This window comes from Natrix helvetica (genome assembly GCF_964273705.1).
Source record: "Natrix helvetica genome assembly, chromosome: 7".
In the NCBI taxonomy this organism is placed as follows: domain Eukaryota; kingdom Metazoa; phylum Chordata; class Lepidosauria; order Squamata; family Natricidae; genus Natrix; species Natrix helvetica.
This window is the reverse complement of record NC_138558.1, coordinates 33,831,229-33,848,404: the sequence shown is the minus strand read 5'-3', so window position 1 is coordinate 33,848,404 and position 17,176 is coordinate 33,831,229.

The following is a 17,176-nucleotide window of genomic DNA, read 5'->3' as shown; positions in this document are numbered from 1 at the left end:
CAAACTACATGGGAAAATCCCATAGGGGAAAATTCTACTTAGGGTTAGGGTTAGCTCTCCTTGAATTCGCAGAGCAAAACAGACACCGCCATTGGATTCGGAGCCCATTGGTATGGTTAGGAGGGGTCAGGACTTTTCGGCCGGACTTATGTACATTTCATGGGAAAATACATGGGAAAATCCCATTGGGGAAAATTCTACTTATGTCCATGAATTTGCAGAACAAAACGGACATCGCCATTGGATTCGGAGCCCATAGGTATGGTTAGGAGGGGTCAGTCCTTTTGAACCGGACTTATGTACATTTCATGGCAAAATACATGGGAAAATCCCATAGGGGAAAATTCTACTTAGGGTTAGGGTTAGCCCCCCTTGAATTCGCAGAGCAAAACAGACACCGCCATTGGATTCGGAGCCCATTGGTATGGTTAGGAGGGGTCAGGCCTTTTGAGCCGGACTTATGTACATTTCATGGGAAAATACATGGGAAAATCCCATTGGGGAAAATTCTACTTAGGTTTAGGGTTAGCTCTCCATGAATTCGCAGAGCAAAACAGACACTGCCATTGGATTCAGAGCCCATTGGTATGGTTAGGAGGGGTCAGGCCTTTTGAGCCGGACTTATGTACATTTCATGGGAAAATACATGGGAAAATCCCATTGGGGAAAATTCTACTTAGGTTTAGGGTTAGCTCTCCTTGAATTCGCAGAGCAAAACAGACACTGCCATTGGATTCAGAGCCCATTGGTATGGTTAGGAAGGGTCAGGCCTTTTGAGCCGGACTTAGGTACATTTCATGGAAAAATACATGGGAAAATCCCATTGGGCAAAATTCTGCTTAGGGGTAGGGCTAGTTCTGCATGAATTTGCAGAGCAGAACAGACACCGCCATTAGATACGGAGCCCATAGTTATGGTTAGGAGGGGTCATGACTTTTGATCCAGACTTATGTACATTTCATGGCAAAATACATGGGAAAATCCCTTAGGGGAAAATTCTGCTTAGGGGTAGGGTTAGTTCTGCATGAATTTGCAGAGCAAAACAGACACCGCCATTAGATACGGAGCCCATAGTTATGGTTAGGAGGGGTCAGTCCTTTTGAACCGGACTTATGTACATTTCATGGCAAAATACATGGGAAAATCCCATTGGGGAAAATTCTACTTAGGGTTAGGGTTAGCTCTCCATGAATTAACAGAGAAAAACAGACACGGCCATTGGATTCGCAGCCCATTGGTATGGTTAGGAGGGCTCAGTCCTTTTGAACCGGACTTATGTACATTTCATGGCAAAATACATGGGAAAATCACATAGGGGAAAATTCTACTTTTGTCCATGAATTTGCAGAGCAAAATGGACATCGCCATTGGATTCGGAGCCCATAGGTATGGTTAGGAGGGGTCAGTCCTTTTGAACCGGACTTATGTACATTTCATGGCAAAATACATGGGAAAATCCCATAGGGGAAAATTCTACTTAGGGTTAGGGTTAGCTCTCCTTGAATTCGCAGAGCAAAACAGACACTGCCATTGGATTCAGAGCCCATTGGTATGGTTAGGAGGGGTCAGGCCTTTTGAGCCGGACTTAGGTACATTTCATGCAAAAATACATGGGAAAATCCCATTGGGCAAAATTCTGCTTAGGGGTAGGGCTAGTTCTGCATGAATTTGCAGAGCAGAACAGACACCGCCATTAGATACGGAGCCCATTGGTATGGTTAGGAGGGGTCAGGCCTTTTGAGCCGGACTTATGTACATTTCATGGGAAAGTACATGGGAAAATCCCATTGGGGAAAATTCTACTTATGTCCATGAATTTGCAGAGCAAAACGGACATCGCTATTGGATTCGGAGCCCATAGGTATGGTTAGGAGGGGTCAGTCCTTTTGAACCGGACTTATGTACATTTCATGGCAAAATACATGGGAAAATCCCATAGGGGAAAATTCTACTTAGGGTTAGGGTTAGCCCCCCTTGAATTCGCAGAGCAAAACAGACACCGCCATTGGATTCGGAGCCCATTGGTATGGTTAGGAGGGGTCAGGCCTTTTGAGCCGGACTTATGTACATTTCATGGGAAAATACATGGGAAAATCCCATTGGGGAAAATTCTACTTAGGGTTAGGGTTAGCTCTCCTTGAATTCGCAGAGCAAAACAGACACTGCCATTGGATTCAGAGCCCATTGGTATGGTTAGGAGGGGTCAGGCCTTTTCGGCCGGACTTATGTACATTTCATGGGAAAATACATGGGAAAATCCCATTGGGGAAAATTCTACTTTTGTCCATGAATTTGCAGAGCAAAATGGACATCGCCATTGGATTCGGAGCCTATAGGTATGGTTAGGAGGGGTCAGTCCTTTTGAACCGGACTTATGTACATTTCATGGCAAAATACATGGGAAAATCCCATAGGGGAAAATTCTACTTAGGGTTAGGGTTAGCTCTCCTTGAATTCGCAGAGCAAAACAGACACTGCCATTGGATTCAGAGCCCATTGGTATGGTTAGGAGGGGTCAGGCCTTTTGAGCCGGACTTAGGTACATTTCATGTAAAAATACATGGGAAAATCCCATTGGGCAAAATTCTGCTTAGGGGTAGGGCTAGTTCTGCATGAATTTGCAGAGCAGAACAGACACCGCCATTAGATACGGAGCCCATAGTTATGGTTAGGAGGGGTCATGACTTTTGAGCCAGACTTATGTACATTTCATGGCAAACTACATGGGAAAATCCCATAGGGGAAAATTCTACTTAGGGTTAGGGTTAGCTCTCCTTGAATTCGCAGAGCAAAACAGACACCGCCATTGGATTCGGAGCCCATTGGTATGGTTAGGAGGGGTCAGGATTTTTCGGCCGGACTTATGTACATTTCATGGGAAAATACATGGGAAAATCCCATTGGGGAAAATTCTACTTATGTCCATGAATTTGCAGAGCAAAACGGACATCGCCATTGGATTCGGAGCCCATAGGTATGGTTAGGAGGGGTCAGTCCTTTTGAACCGGACTTATGTACATTTCATGGCAAAATACATGGGAAAATCCCATAGGGGAAAATTCTACTTAGGGTTAGGGTTAGCCCCCCTTGAATTCGCAGAGCAAAACAGACACCGCCATTGGATTCGGAGCCCATTGGTATGGTTAGGAGGGGTCAGGCCTTTTGAGCCGGACTTATGTACATTTCATGGGAAAATACATGGGAAAATCCCATTGGGGAAAATTCTACTTAGGTTTAGGGTTAGCTCTCCATGAATTCGCAGAGCAAAACAGACACTGCCATTGGATTCAGAGCCCATTGGTATGGTGTGGAGGGGTCAGGCCTTTTGAGCTGGACTTATGTACATTTCATGGGAAAATACATGGGAAAATCCCATTGGGGAAAATTCTACTTAGGTTTAGGGTTAGCTCTCCTTGAATTCGCAGAGCAAAACAGACACTGCCATTGGATTCAGAGCCCATTGGTATGGTTAGGAGGGGTCAGGCCTTTTGAGCCGGACTTAGGTACATTTCATGGAAAAATACATGGGAAAATCCCATTGGGCAAAATTCTGCTTAGGGGTAGGGCTAGTTCTGCATGAATTTGCAGAGCAGAACAGACACCGCCATTAGATACGGAGCCCATAGTTATGGTTAGGAGGGGTCATGACTTTTGAGCCAGACTTATGTACATTTCATGGCAAACTACATGGGAAAATCCCATAAGGGAAAATTCTACTTAGGGTTAGGGTTAGCTCTCCTTGAATTCTCAGAGCAAAACAGACACCGCCAATGGATTCGGAGCCCATTGGTATGGTTAGGAGGGGTCAGGCCTTTTGAGCCGGACTTATGTACATTTCATGGGAAAATACATGGGAAAATCCCATTGGGGAAAATTCTACTTAGGTTTAGGGTTAGCTCTCCATGAATTCGCAGAGCAAAACAGACACCGCCAATGGATTCGGAGCCCATTGTTATGGTTAGGAGGGGTCAGGCCTTTTGAGCCGGACTTATGTACATTTCATGGGAAAGTACATGGGAAAATCCCATTGGGGAAAATTCTACTTATGTCCATGAATTTGCAGAGCAAAACGGACATCGCTATTGGATTCGGAGCCCATAGGTATGGTTAGGAGGGGTCAGTCCTTTTGATCCGGACTTATGTACATTTCATGGCAAAATACATGGGAAAATCCCATAGGGGAAAATTCTACTTAGGGTTAGGGTTAGCTCTCCTTGAATTCGCAGAGCAAAACAGACACTGCCATTGGATTCAGAGCCCATTGGTATGGTTAGGAGGGGTCAGGCCTTTTGAGCCGGACTTATGTACATTTCATGGAAAAATACATGGGAAAATCCCATTGGGCAAAATTCTGCTTAGGGGTAGGGCTAGTTCTGCATGAATTTGCAGAGCAGAACAGACACCGCCAATGGATTCGGAGCCCATTGTTATGGTTAGGAGGGGTCAGGCCTTTTCAGCCGGCCTTATGTACATTTCATGGGAAAATACATGGGAAAACCCCTTTGGGGAAAATTCTACTTTTGTCCATGAATTTGCAGAGCAAAATGGACATTGCCATTGGATTCGGAGCCTATAGGTATGGTTAGGAGGGGTCAGTCCTTTTGAACCGGACTTATGTACATTTCATGGCAAAATACATGGGAAAATCACATAGGGGAAAATTCTACTTAGGGTTAGGGTTAGCTCTCCATGAATTCGCAGAGCAAAACAGACACTGCCATTGGATTCGGAGCCCATTGGTATGGTTAGGAGGGGTCAGGCCTTTTCGGCCGGACTTATGTACATTTCATGGAAAAATACATGGGAAAACCCCTTTGGGGAAAATTCTACTTATGTCCATGAATTTGCAGAGCAAAACTGACATCGCCATTGGATTCGGAGCCCATAGTTATGGTTAGGAGGGGTCATGACTTTTGAGCCAGACTTATGTACATTTCATGGCAAAATAAATGGGAAAATCCCATAGGGGAAAATTCTACTTAGGGTTAGGGTTAGCTATCCTTGAATTCGCAGAGCAAAACAGAAGGGGTCAGTCCTTTTCAGCCGGCCTTATGTACATTTCCTGGGAAAATCCCATTGGGGAAAATTCTACTTATGTCCATGAATTTGCAGAGCAAAACGGACATCGCCATTGGATTCGGAGCCCATAGTTATGGTTAGGAGGGGTCAGGCCTTTTGAGCCTGACCTATGTACATTTCATGGCAAAATACATGGGAAAATCCCATAGGGGAAAATTCTACTTAGGGTTAGGGTTAGCTCTCCATGAATTCGCAGAGCAAAACAGACACTGCCATTGGATTCGGAGCCCATTGGTATGGTTAGGAGGGGTCAGGCCTTTTCGGCCGGACTTATGTACATTTCATGGAAAAATACATGGGAAAATCCCATTGGGCAAAATTCTGCTTAGGGGTAGGGCTAGTTCTGCATGAATTTGCAGAGCAGAACAGACACCGCCATTAGATACGGAGCCCATAGTTATGGTTAGGAGGGGTCATGACTTTTGATCCAGACTTATGTACATTTCATGGCAAAATACATGGGAAAATCCCATAGGGGAAAATTCTGCTTAGGGGTAGGGTTAGTTCTGCATGAATTTGCAGAGCAAAACAGACACCGCCATTGGATTCGGAGCCCATAGTTATGGTTAGGAGGGGTCATGACTTTTGAGCCAGACTTATGTACATTTCATGGCAAAATACATGGGAAAATCCCATTGGGGAAAATTCTACTTAGGGTTAGGGTTAGCTCTCCATGAATTAACAGAGAAAAACAGACACGGCCATTGGATTCGCAGCCCATTGGTATGGTTAGGAGGGCTCAGTCCTTTTGAACCGGACTTATGTACATTTCATGGCAAAATACATGGGAAAATCACATAGGGGAAAATTCTACTTTTGTCCATGAATTTGCAGAGCAAAATGGACATCGCCATTGGATTCGGAGCCCATAGGTATGGTTAGGAGGGGTCAGTCCTTTTGAACCGGACTTATGTACATTTCATGGCAAAATACATGGGAAAATCCCATAGGGGAAAATTCTACTTAGGGTTAGGGTTAGCTCTCCTTGAATTCGCAGAGCAAAACAGACACTGCCATTGGATTCAGAGCCCATTGGTATGGTTAGGAGGGGTCAGGCCTTTTGAGCCGGACTTAGGTACATTTCATGCAAAAATACATGGGAAAATCCCATTGGGCAAAATTCTGCTTAGGGGTAGGGCTAGTTCTGCATGAATTTGCAGAGCAGAACAGACACCGCCATTAGATACGGAGCCCATTGGTATGGTTAGGAGGGGTCAGGCCTTTTGAGCCGGACTTATGTACATTTCATGGGAAAGTACATGGGAAAATCCCATTGGGGAAAATTCTACTTATGTCCATGAATTTGCAGAACAAAACGGACATCGCTATTGGATTAGGAGCCCATAGTTATGGTTAGGAGGGGTCAGTCCTTTTGATCCGGACTTATGTACATTTCATGGCAAAATACATGGGAAAATCCCATAGGGGAAAATTCTACTTAGGGTTAGGGTTAGCTCTCCTTGAATTCGCAGAGCAAAACAGACACTGCCATTGGATTCAGAGCCCATTGGTATGGTTAGGAGGGGTCAGGCCTTTTCGGCCGGACTTATGTACATTTCATGGGAAAATACATGGGAAAATCCCATTGGGGAAAATTCTACTTTTGTCCATGAATTTGCAGAGCAAAATGGACATTGCCATTGGATTCGGAGCCTATAGGTATGGTTAGGAGGGGTCAGTCCTTTTGAACCGGACTTATGTACATTTCATGGCAAAATACATGGGAAAATCCCATAGGGGAAAATTCTACTTAGGGTTAGGGTTAGCTCTCCTTGAATTCGCAGAGCAAAACAGACACTGCCATTGGATTCAGAGCCCATTGGTATGGTTAGGAGGGGTCAGGCCTTTTGAGCCGGACTTAGGTACATTTCATGGAAAAATACATGGGAAAATCCCATTGGGCAAAATTCTGCTTAGGGGTAGGGCTAGTTCTGCATGAATTTGCAGAGCAGAACAGACACCGCCATTAGATACGGAGCCCATAGTTATGGTTAGGAGGGGTCATGACTTTTGAGCCAGACTTATGTACATTTCATGGCAAACTACATGGGAAAATCCCATAGGGGAAAATTCTACTTAGGGTTAGGGTTAGCTCTCCTTGAATTCGCAGAGCAAAACAGACACCGCCATTGGATTCGGAGCCCATTGGTATGGTTAGGAGGGGTCAGGACTTTTCGGCCGGACTTATGTACATTTCATGGGAAAATACATGGGAAAATCCCATTGGGGAAAATTCTACTTATGTCCATGAATTTGCAGAGCAAAACGGACATCGCCATTGGATTCGGAGCCCATAGGTATGGTTAGGAGGGGTCAGTCCTTTTGAACCGGACTTATGTACATTTCATGGCAAAATACATGGGAAAATCCCATAGGGGAAAATTCTACTTAGGGTTAGGGTTAGCCCCCCTTGAATTCGCAGAGCAAAACAGACACCGCCATTGGATTCGGAGCCCATTGGTATGGTTATGAGGGGTCAGGCCTTTTGAGCCGGACTTATGTACATTTCATGGGAAAATACATGGGAAAATCCCATTGGGGAAAATTCTACTTAGGTTTAGGGTTAGCTCTCCTTGAATTCGCAGAGCAAAACAGACACTGCCATTGGATTCAGAGCCCATTGGTATGGTTAGGAGGGGTCAGGCCTTTTGAGCCGGACTTAGGTACATTTCATGGAAAAATACATGGGAAAATCCCATTGGGCAAAATTCTGCTTAGGGGTAGGGCTAGTTCTGCATGAATTTGCAGAGCAGAACAGACACCGCCATTAGATACGGAGCCCATAGTTATGGTTAGGAGGGGTCATGACTTTTGAGCCAGACTTATGTACATTTCATGGCAAAATACATGGGAAAATCCCATAGGGGAAAATTCTACTTATGTCCATGAATTTGCAGAGCAAAACGGACATCGCCATTGGATTCGGAGCCCATAGGTATGGTTAGGAGGGGTCAGGCCTTTTGAGCCGGACTTATGTACATTTCATGGGAAAATACATGGGAAAATCCCATTGGGGAAAATTCTACTTAGGTTTAGGGTTAGCTCTCCATGAATTCGCAGAGCAAAACAGACACCGCCAATGGATTCGGAGCCCATTGTTATGGTTAGGAGGGGTCAGGCCTTTTCGGCCGGACTTATGTAGATTTCATGGGAAAATACATGGGAAAATCCCATTGGGGAAAATTCTACTTATGTCCATGAATTTGCAGAGCAAAACGGACATCGCCATTGGATTCGGAGCCCATAGGTATGGTTAGGAGGGGTCAGTCCTTTTGAACCGGACTTATGTACATTTCATGGGAAAATACATGGGAAAATCACATTGGGGAAAATTCTACTTAGGTTTAGGGTTAGCTCTCCATGAATTCGCAGTGCAATACAGACACCGCCAATGGATTCGGAGCCCATTGCTATGGTTAGGAGGGGTCAGGCCTTTTGAGCCGGACTTATGTACATTTCATGGGAAAATACATGGGAAAATCCCATTGGGGAAAATTCTACTTAGGTTTAGGGTTAGCTCTCCATGAATTCGCAGAGCAAAACAGACACTGCCATTGGATTCAGAGCCCATTGGTATGGTTAGGAGGGGTCAGGCCTTTTGAGCCGGACTTATGTACATTTCATGGGAAAATACATGGGAAAATCCCATTGGGGAAAATTCTACTTAGGTTTAGGGTTAGCTCTCCTTGAATTCGCAGAGCAAAACAGACACTGCCATTGGATTCAGAGCCCATTGGTATGGTTAGGAGGGGTCAGGCCTTTTGAGCCGGACTTAGGTACATTTCATGGAAAAATACATGGGAAAATCCCATTGGGCAAAATTCTGCTTAGGGGTAGGGCTAGTTCTGCATGAATTTGCAGAGCAGAACAGACACCGCCATTAGATACGGAGCCCATAGTTATGGTTAGGAGGGGTCATGACTTTTGAGCCAGACTTATGTACATTTCATGGCAAAATACATGGGAAAATCCCATAGGGGAAAATTCTACTTAGGTATAGGGTTAGCTCTCCTTGAATTCTCAGAGCAAAACAGACACCGCCATTGGATTCGGAGCCCATTGGTATGGTTAGGAGGGGTCAGGCCTTTTGAGCCGGACTTATGTACATTTCATGGGAAAATACATGGGAAAATCCCATTGGGGAAAATTCTACTTAGGTTTAGGGTTAGCTCTCCATGAATTCGCAGAGCAAAACAGACACCGCCAATGGATTCGGAGCCCATTGTTATGGTTAGGAGGGGTCAGGCCTTTTCGGCTGGACTTATGTAGATTTCATGGGAAAATACATGGGAAAATCCCATTGGGGAAAATTCTACTTATGTCCATGAATTTGCAGAGCAAAACGGACATCGCCATTGGATTCGGAGCCCATAGGTATGGTTAGGAGGGGTCAGTCCTTTTGAACCGGACTTATGTACATTTCATGGGAAAATACATGGGAAAATCACATTGGGGAAAATTCTACTTAGGTTTAGGGTTAGCTCTCCATGAATTCGCAGAGCAATACAGACACCGCCAATGGATTCGGAGCCCATTGGTATGGTTAGGAGGGGTCAGGCCTTTTCGGCCGGACTTATGTACATTTCATGGGAAAATACATGGGAAAATCCCATTGGGGAAAATTCTACTTATGTCCATGAATTTGCAGAGCAAAACGGACATCGCCATTGGATTCGGAGCCCATAGGTATGGTTAGGAGGGGTCAGTCCTTTTGAACCGGACTTATGTACATTTCATGGCAAAATACATGGGAAAATCCCATAGGGGAAAATTCTACTTAGGGTTAGGGTTAGCTCTCCTTGAATTCGCAGAGCAAAACAGACACTGCCATTGGATTCAGAGCCCATTGGTATGGTTAGGAGGGGTCAGGCCTTTTGAGCCGGACTTATGTACATTTCATGGAAAAATACATGGGAAAATCCCATTGGGCAAAATTCTGCTTAGGGGTAGGGCTAGTTCTGCATGAATTTGCAGAGCAGAACAGACACCGCCATTAGATACGGAGCCCATAGTTATGGTTAGGAGGGGTCATGACTTTTGAGCCAGACTTATGTACATTTCATGGCAAACTACATGGGAAAATCCCATAGGGGAAAATTCTACTTAGGGTTAGGGTTAGCTCTCCTTGAATTCTCAGAGCAAAACAGACACCGCCATTGGATTCGGAGCCCATTGGTATGGTTAGGAGGGGTCAGGCCTTTTGAGCCGGACTTATGTACATTTCATGGGAAAATACATGGGAAAATCCCATTGGGGAAAATTCTACTTAGGTTTAGGGTTAGCTCTCCATGAATTCGCAGAGCAAAACAGACACCGCCAATGGATTCGGAGCCCATTGTTATGGTTAGGAGGGGTCAGGCCTTTTGAGCCGGACTTATGTACATTTCATGGGAAAGTACATGGGAAAATCCCATTGGGGAAAATTCTACTTATGTCCATGAATTTGCAGAGCAAAACGGACATCGCTATTGGATTCGGAGCCCATAGGTATGGTTAGGAGGGGTCAGTCCTTTTGATCCGGACTTATGTACATTTCATGGCAAAATACATGGGAAAATCCCATAGGGGAAAATTCTACTTAGGGTTAGGGTTAGCTCTCCTTGAATTCGCAGAGCAAAACAGACACTGCCATTGGATTCAGAGCCCATTGGTATGGTTAGGAGGGGTCAGGCCTTTTGAGCCGGACTTATGTACATTTCATGGAAAAATACATGGGAAAATCCCATTGGGCAAAATTCTGCTTAGGGGTAGGGCTAGTTCTGCATGAATTTGCAGAGCAGAACAGACACCGCCAATGGATTCGGAGCCCATTGTTATGGTTAGGAGGGGTCAGGCCTTTTGAGCCGGACTTATGTACATTTCATGGGAAAGTACATGGGAAAATCCCATTGGGGAAAATTCTACTTATGTCCATGAATTTGCAGAGCAAAACGGACATCGCTATTGGATTCGGAGCCCATAGGTATGGTTAGGAGGGGTCAGTCCTTTTGATCCGGACTTATGTACATTTCATGGGAAAATACATGGGAAAACCCCTTTGGGGAAAATTCTACTTATGTCCATGAATTTGCAGAGCAAAACTGACATCGCCATTGGATTCGGAGCCCATAGTTATGGTTAGGAGGGGTCATGACTTTTGAGCCAGACTTATGTACATTTCATGGCAAAATAAATGGGAAAATCCCATAGGGGAAAATTCTACTTAGGGTTAGGGTTAGCTATCCTTGAATTCGCAGAGCAAAACAGGAGGGGTCAGTCCTTTTCAGCCGGCCTTATGTACATTTCCTGGGAAAATCCCATTGGGGAAAATTCTACTTATGTCCATGAATTTGCAGAGCAAAACGGACATCGCCATTGGATTCGGAGCCCATAGTTATGGTTAGGAGGGGTCAGGCCTTTTGAGCCTGACCTATGTACATTTCATGGCAAAATACATGGGAAAATCCCATTGGGGAAAATTCTACTTAGGGTTAGGGTTAGCTCTCCATGAATTAACAGAGAAAAACAGACACCGCCATTGGATTCGGAGCCCATTGGTATGGTTAAGAGGGGTCAGGCCTTTTCGGCCGGACTTATGTACATTTCATGGGAAAATACATGGGAAAATCCCATTGGGGAAAATTCTACTTATGTCCATGAATTTGCAGAGCAAAACGGACATCGCCATTGGATTCGGAGCCCATAGGAATGGTTAGGAGGGGTCAGTCCTTTTGAACCGGAGTTATGTACATTTCATGGCAAAATACATGGGAAAATCCCATTGGGGAAAATTCTACTTAGGGTTAGGGTTAGCTCTCCATGAATTCGCAGAGCAAAACAGACACCGCCAATGGATTCGGAGCCCATTGGTATGGTTAGGAGGGGTCAGGCCTTTTGAGCCGGACTTATGTACATTTCATGGGAAAGTACATGGGAAAATCCCATTGGGGAAAATTCTACTTTTGTCCATTAATTTGCAGAGCAAAATGGACATCGCCATTGGATTCGGAGCCTATAGGTATGGTTAGGAGGGGTCAGTCCTTTTGAACCGGACTTATGTACATTTCATGGCAAAATACATGGGAAAATCCCATAGGGGAAAATTCTACTTAGGGTTAGGGTTAGCCCCCCTTGAATTCGCAGAGCAAAACAGACACCGCCATTGGATTCGGAGCCCATTGGTATGGTTAGGAGGGGTCAGGCCTTTTGAGCCGGACTTAGGTACATTTCATGGAAAAATACATGGGAAAATCCCATTGGGCAAAATTCTGCTTAGGGGTAGGGCTAGTTCTGCATGAATTTGCAGAGCAGAACAGACACCGCCATTAGATACGGAGCCCATAGTTATGGTTAGGAGGGGTCATGACTTTTGAGCCAGACTTATGTACATTTCATGGCAAACTACATGGGAAAATCCCATAGGGGAAAATTCTACTTAGGGTTAGGGTTAGCTCTCCTTGAATTCGCAGAGCAAAACAGACACCGCCATTGGATTCGGAGCCCATTGGTATGGTTAGGAGGGGTCAGGCCTTTTCGGCCGGACTTATGTACATTTCATGGGAAAATACATGGGAAAATCCCATTGGGGAAAATTCTACTTATGTCCATGAATTTGCAGAGCAAAACGGACATCGCCATTGGATTCGGAGCCCATAGGTATGGTTAGGAGGGGTCAGTCCTTTTGAACCGGACTTATGTACATTTCATGGCAAAATACATGGGAAAATCCCATAGGGGAAAATTCTACTTAGGGTTAGGGTTAGCCCCCCTTGAATTCGCAGAGCAAAACAGACACCGCCATTGGATTCGGAGCCCATAGGTATGGTTAGGAGGGGTCAGGCCTTTTGAGCCGGACTTATGTACATTTCATGGGAAAATACATGGGAAAATCACATTGGGGAAAATTCTACTTAGGTTTAGGGTTAGCTCTCCATGAATTTGCAGAGCAAAACAGACACCGCCAATGGATTCGGAGCCCATTGGTATGGTTAGGAGGGGTCAGGCCTTTTGAGCCGGACTTATGTACATTTCATGGGAAAGTACATGGGAAAATCCCATTGGGGAAAATTCTACTTATGTCCATGAATTTGCAGAGCAAAACGGACATCGCTATTGGATTCGGAGCCCATAGGTATGGTTAGGAGGGGTCAGTCCTTTTGATCCGGACTTATGTACATTTCATGGCAAAATACATGGGAAAATCCCATAGGGGAAAATTCTACTTAGGGTTAGGGTTAGCTCTCCATGAATTCGCAGAGCAAAACAGACACTGCCATTGGATTCAGAGCCCATTGGTATGGTTAGGAGGGGTCAGGCCTTTTGAGCCGGACTTATATACATTTCATGGAAAAATACATGGGAAAATCCCATAGGGGAAAATTCTACTTAGGGTTAGGGTTAGCTCTCCTTGAATTCTCAGAGCAAAACAGACACCGCCATTGGATTCAGAGCCCATTGGTATGGTTAGGAGGGGTCAGGCCTTTTGAGCCGGACTTAGGTACATTTCATGGAAAAATACATGGGAAAATCCCATTGGGCAAAATTCTGCTTAGGGGTAGGGCTAGTTCTGCATGAATTTGCAGAGCAGAACAGACACCGCCATTAGATACGGAGCCCATAGTTATGGTTAGGAGGGGTCATGACTTTTGAGCCAGACTTATGTACATTTCATGGCAAACTACATGGGAAAATCCCATAGGGGAAAATTCTACTTAGGGTTAGGGGTAGCTCTCCTTGAATTCGCAGAGCAAAACAGACACCGCCATTGGATTCGGAGCCCATTGGTATGGTTAGGAGGGGTCAGGCCTTTTCGGCCGGACTTATGTACATTTCATGGGAAAATACATGGGAAAATCCCATTGGGGAAAATTCTACTTATGTCCATGAATTTGCAGAGCAAAACGGACATCGCCATTGGATTCGGAGCCCATAGGTATGGTTAGGAGGGGTCAGTCCTTTTGAACCGGACTTATGTACATTTCATGGCAAAATACATGGGAAAATCCCATAGGGGAAAATTCTACTTAGGGTTAGGGTTAGCTCTCCATGAATTCGCAGAGCAAAACAGACACTGCCATTGGATTCAGAGCCCATTGGTATGGTTAGGAGGGGTCAGGCCTTTTGAGCCGGACTTATATACATTTCATGGAAAAATACATGGGAAAATCCCATTGGGCAAAATTCTACTTAGGGGTAGGGTTAGTTCTTCATGAATTTGCAGAGCAAAACAGACACCGCCATTGGATTCGGAGCCCATAGTTATGGTTAGGAGGGGTCATGACTTTTGAGCCAGACTTATGTACATTTCATGGCAAAATACATGGGAAAATCCCATAGGGGAAAATTCTACTTAGGGTTAGGGTTAGCTCTCCATGAATTAACAGAGAAAAACAGACACGGCCATTGGATTCGCAGCCCATTGGTATGGTTAGGAGGGCTCAGTCCTTTTGAACCACACGTATGTACATTTCATGGCAAAATACATGGGAAAATCCCATAGGGGAAAATTCTACTTAGGGTTAGGGTTAGCTCTACATGAATTAACAGAGAAAAACAGACACGGCCATTGGATTCGCAGCCCATTGGTATGGTTAGGAGGGGTCAGACCTTTTGAACCGGACTTATGTACATTTCATGGCAAAATACATGGGAAAATCCCATAGGGGAAAATTCTACTTAGGGTTAGGGTTAGCTCTCCTTGAATTCGCAGAGCAAAACAGACACCGCCATTGGATTCGGAGCCCATTGGTATGGTTAGGAGGGGTCAGGCCTTTTCGGCCGGACTTATGTACATTTCATGGGAAAATACATGGGAAAATCCCATTGGGGAAAATTCTACTTATGTCCATGAATTTGCAGAGCAAAACGGACATCGCCATTGGATTCGGAGCCCATAGGAATGGTTAGGAGGGATCAGTCCTTTTGAACCGGACTTATGTACATTTCATGGCAAAATACATGGGAAAATCCCATTGGGGAAAATTCTACTTAGGGTTAGGGTTAGCTCTCCATGAATTCGCAGAGCAAAACAGACACCCCCAATGGATTCGGAGCCCATTGGTATGGTTAGGAGGGGTCAGGCCTTTTGAGCCGGACTTATGTACATTTCATGGGAAAGTACATGGGAAAATCCCATTGGGGAAAATTCTACTTATGTCCATGAATTTGCAGAGCAAAACGGACATCGCTATTGGATTCGGAGCCCATAGGTATGGTTAGGAGGGGTCATGACTTTTGAGCCAGACTTATGTACATTTCATGGCAAAATACATGGGAAAATCCCATAGGGGAAAATTCTGCTTAGGGGTAGGGTTAGTTCTGCATGAATTTGCAGAGCAAAACAGACACCGCCATTGGATTCGGAGCCCATAGTTATGGTTAGGAGGGGTCATGACTTTTGAGCCAGACTTATGTACATTTCATGGCAAAATACATGGGAAAATCCCATTGGGGAAAATTCTACTTAGGGTTAGGGTTAGCTCTCCATGAATTAACAGAGAAAAACAGACACGGCCATTGGATTCGCAGCCCATTGGTATGGTTAGGAGGGCTCAGTCCTTTTGAACCGGACTTATGTACATTTCATGGCAAAATACATGGGAAAATCACATAGGGGAAAATTCTACTTAGGGTTAGGGTTAGCTCTCCATGAATTCGCAGAGCAAAACAGACACTGCCATTGGATTCGGACCCCATTGGTATGGTTAGGAGGGGTCAGGACTTTTCGGCCGGACTTATGTACATTTCATGGGAAAATACATGGGAAAATCACATTGGGGAAAATTCTACTTATGTCCATGAATTTGCAGAGCAAAACGGACATCGCCATTGGATTCGGAGCCCATAGGTATGGTTAGGAGGGGTCAGTCCTTTTGAACCGGACTTATGTACATTTCATGGCAAAATACATGGGAAAATCCCATAGGGGAAAATTCTACTTAGGGTTAGGGTTAGCCCCCCTTGAATTCGCAGAGCAAAACAGACACCGCCATTGGATTCGGAGCCGATTGGTATTTTTAGGAGGGGTCAGGCCTTTTGAGCCGGACTTATGTACATTTCATGGGAAAATACATGGGAAAATCCCATAGGGGAAAATTCTACTTAGGGTTAGGGCTGGCTCTCCTTGAATTCGCAGAGCAAAACAGACACTGCCATTGGATTCAGAGCCCATTGGTATGGTTAGGAGGGGTCAGGCCTTTTGAGCCGGACTTAGGTACATTTCATGGAAAAATACATGGGAAAATCCCATTGGGCAAAATTCTGCTTAGGGGTAGGGCTAGTTCTGCATGAATTTGCAGAGCAGAACAGACACCGCCATTAGATACGGAGCCCATAGTTATGGTTAGGAGGGGTCATGACTTTTGAGCCAGACTTATGTACATTTCATGGCAAACTACATGGGAAAATCCCATAGGGGAAAATTCTACTTAGGTTTAGGGTTAGCTCTCCATGAATTCGCAGAGCAAAACAGACACCGCCAATGGATTCGGAGCCCATTGGTATGGTTAGGAGGGGTCAGGCCTTTTGAGCCGGACTTATGTACATTTCATGGGAAAGTACATGGGAAAATCCCATTGGGGAAAATTCTACTTATGTCCATGAATTTGCAGAGCAAAACGGACATCGCTATTGGATTCGGAGCCCATAGGTATGGTTAGGAGGGGTCAGACCTTTTGATCCGGACTTATGTACATTTCATGGCAAAATACATGGGAAAATCCCATAGGGGAAAATTCTACTTAGGGTTAGGGTTAGCTCTCCTTGAATTCGCAGAGCAAAACAGACACTGCCATTGGATTCAGAGCCCATTGGTATGGTTAGGAGGGGTCAGGCCTTTTCGGCCGGACTTATGTACATTTCATGGGAAAATACATGGGAAAATCCCATTGGGGAAAATTCTACTTTTGTCTATGAATTTGCAGAGCAAAATGGACATCGCCATTGGATTCGGAGCCTATAGGTATGGTTAGGAGGGGTCAGTCCTTTTGAACCGGACTTATGTACATTTCATGGCAAAATACATGGGAAAATCCCATAGGGGAAAATTCTACTTAGGGTTAGGGTTAGCCCCCCTTGAATTCGCAGAGCAAAACAGACACCGCCATTGGATTCGGAGCCC